Here is a 2,818-nt window from a genome sequence, read left to right as displayed (position 1 = left end):
GAGAGTAAACAGGAAAGGTGATCAGACCTTAAGCACATATTTGGTATGCTGTCTGATTAATCATGCTTCCTGGAATCCAGAACTTTCAATTTCACTTTCCTTTGCTAGTGCCTGAATATATATAGCCCGAGTCTGTATTCTTGTGTCTGAGAGGCACAACTGGATGCACACAGTGAAGGACCACGGGTCACCAGCAAACCCACCAGAGGAAGATTCTGTGGTGAGTTGGACGTAACCTGCTCTCCCCATCCAATTCCTCACCATCTCCAAAAGGGCTCTCCATTTTATAGATGAGCTCAGAGAGGTCAGGCAGTCAGCCCCAGGTCACACTGTGGGGCAATAGCAAAGTCCAGATCCACCCACAGGGTTGTGTCTGCCTGCTCCTCCCTCCCCATGGTTTCTTAAACAGAGCATCAGCAGGAACTGCTCAGGTGGGTCCACAAACGTCCTCAGGATGAGTGGGCTGCAGGTGAGCTGGCACATGGCCAGCAGGGCTGAGAGGAAAGGTGACTGGGGTGGTGCTGCCATTTTGGAAAATGGAGGACACAGAGGAGTTGGAGAAGATCAGGGGACCCAGCACCTAGTAGTCCTGGCGTCCTGGCCACCCTGGAGCTGGCGGTGGGTGCTGCTGTTAAGCCCTGCAGGAAGTGAACATTTGTTTATGAGAATCAAGGAACCCAGAGGTTTTCCACTCAACCTGCCCTTGAACACGGTGACTGTGCCAGGACCTGTGGGGAGACTGAGGCCCCAGGAAGGGACTGGCTTGCCCAGAGTCCTGGGAATGGGAAGAGCGGGCAGAGGGCCTGGCTCTGCCTGTGGGAGATGGAGGAAGAGGATGGGGCATCCGTGTGTCCAGATGCCAAGGTGACCAGGTCTGGGGACAGCATGCCCAGCACCATCCTGGTTTGCAGTCTTACAATCAAAGGCCTGGCTCTGGCTCTGTGCAGTGGACCTCTGCGTGTGTGGAGGCAGAGGAAAAATCCTAGAAACTTCTGGATGTTTATAGTCACACATTTTGCTTTCAATTCAGAGTCAGAGGCCGGTGCTCAACCCCACTCCGCTCTCCAGAGCTGTGTCTCACTAGGAAAGTCACTTCACATCTTGAGCCGCTTTGTGTCTTTACTGGTGGATGGAGTGAGGATGCTGCCATGTTTGGTGCATCTCTGGGGTGGTGGGAGGTGGGGAGTGGCAGTTCCAGTAAGCAGAGGGGGAGACATAGGAAGGATGGGGGCTGGGCTGAGCTCTGGCCCTGGTGTTAGCCTGGGGACTGGGGGGAAGGCTTTTTCCTAGCTAAAACCCTCATCAAACTAGCTGGATCCTATGGTCTGGGAAATGTTCTCTTGTGCTTTGTCTCTTTTCTTCTCACATGAAAAGGGTCAGGGCTGCAGGATGGACTTGGGCCAAGCCCTGTCTCAGCACAGTGGAGAAGTCGGGGGCCTCCCCTAGGAACTTACACACACATGCAAAACACGCCCACCTAGATCTACACTGAAGAGGCCAGAGCACAGGCTGCTCAACAGAGGACTTGTGTCAGAGCTACCGGGTGCGGGTTCAGCCTTGTGCACCCGGCCGGGGGTGGGGGAGGGGAGGCATTGTGCTCCTTCCCTCCACACTGCAAGGAACCCCAGGTCCTCATCTCTGTCTGTGTGGTCACCTCTGGTGGGGCAAGAAAGAGGCCTGTGTGACAGCCACACCCAGTCCATGCTAGCTACTGTCATGGCTTCCCACAAGTGTGCCCAGCCCCAGGTGTCTGCTGGCCATTCCTCCACGCTTCCTTCTGTGCAGATTCTGTCCTTTCTACATGGCTGTGTCCTCATCCATTGTCTCTAGGAGGACAGGAGGCCTCTGCCTTGGCTGTGCTCAGGGCAGAGGGAGCTGGAACAAGATGACCAACTTTCTATCCATGGCCATGGAGCACAGGGGAAGAGGGCCAGGGTGGGTTGTGTCCTGATACCCTGGAGGGAAGCCAAGGAGACCTGGCCCCTGCTGCCACCTTGTCTGGAGCTTCCTGTGTCCATCCACACTGTGTTTTCTCCTCCTGCAGCTTGGAAAACAACCATGAGTGCAAGAAGTTTTTTCAGAGTCATCTCAGGTGGTGCGAAGAATCTGGTCACCTCCCCAGGTAATCATGGTCCTCTTCTCTGCCTGCCTCCTACTGGAGGCCTGGCCCTGAGGGGCAGCTCCAACCAGAGCTGGCCTGCAGAGGAGTCAGGGCTGGAGGAGGGAGCCTCAAGAATCTACATCAAAGTTTACATCCACCAGTGGGCTTCCTGGCCCTCCCCAGAGGGCGGGTCCCTGCTATTCACTTCCTGCTGACTGTGCCTCCCTAGATGAGGCCAGGAGAGGCCTGCAGATGGGGAGGACAGAAGGGGAGAGGATGAAAGGAAGAAGAGGACCGAAGGCAGCAGGAGATCTATACAACCTATATATGTCCCCTGCTCTCCACCTCCCCTACTTCTAAGGTAACTTCATGGGTGGCCCAGGATCTCTGAAGGGCTCAGAGCAAAAGTGACTCAGAATGGCACTGGACTGGACCCCAGTGTGACCTTGGTGCCCCTGCCCCCACCGGTGACATGAGAGCAGCTTTTGCCCATGTTGCTCTGAGGGTCAGAGGTGATGTGCCTAGGTCCCCAGGCCAGGACCTGCCACACCCCAGCGCCCCTAGTGCCAGTTCCCTCCCTGCACCTGCACCTGCTCCTGTCCCATGCAGCCTCCCCATCCCACCTGAAGCTGTGGCAGGTGCCCGCCCACACTGCCAGGGACAAGCACCTGCTTACAGCAGTGATGGCCCCAAAAGGGCTGGGTCTCCTGACCATGT

The 2,818-nt window shown here is 56.2% G+C and overlaps 1 protein-coding gene across 1 annotated transcript in view; it reads left to right on the top strand.

The window, feature by feature from the left end:
• The first annotated feature begins 205 nt into the window (after positions 1-205).
• The window catches only part of LOC105992114 (apolipoprotein L3-like), a 6,303-nt gene continuing 3,690 nt past the window's right edge, over positions 206-2,818 (top strand). Inside the window, exons 1-2 of the mRNA XM_013024944.1 lie at positions 206-220; positions 2,045-2,122. The gene's annotated coding sequence lies outside the window, so the exon portion shown is untranslated. The remainder of the gene's footprint in view (positions 221-2,044; positions 2,123-2,818) is intronic.

Source organism: Dipodomys ordii, unplaced genomic scaffold (assembly GCF_000151885.1).
Source record: "Dipodomys ordii isolate 6190 unplaced genomic scaffold, Dord_2.0 Scaffold79, whole genome shotgun sequence".
Classification (NCBI taxonomy): Eukaryota; Metazoa; Chordata; class Mammalia; order Rodentia; family Heteromyidae; genus Dipodomys; species Dipodomys ordii.
The sequence above is the reverse complement of the archived record's forward strand: the minus strand, read 5'-3'. Positions and strand labels throughout refer to the sequence as shown.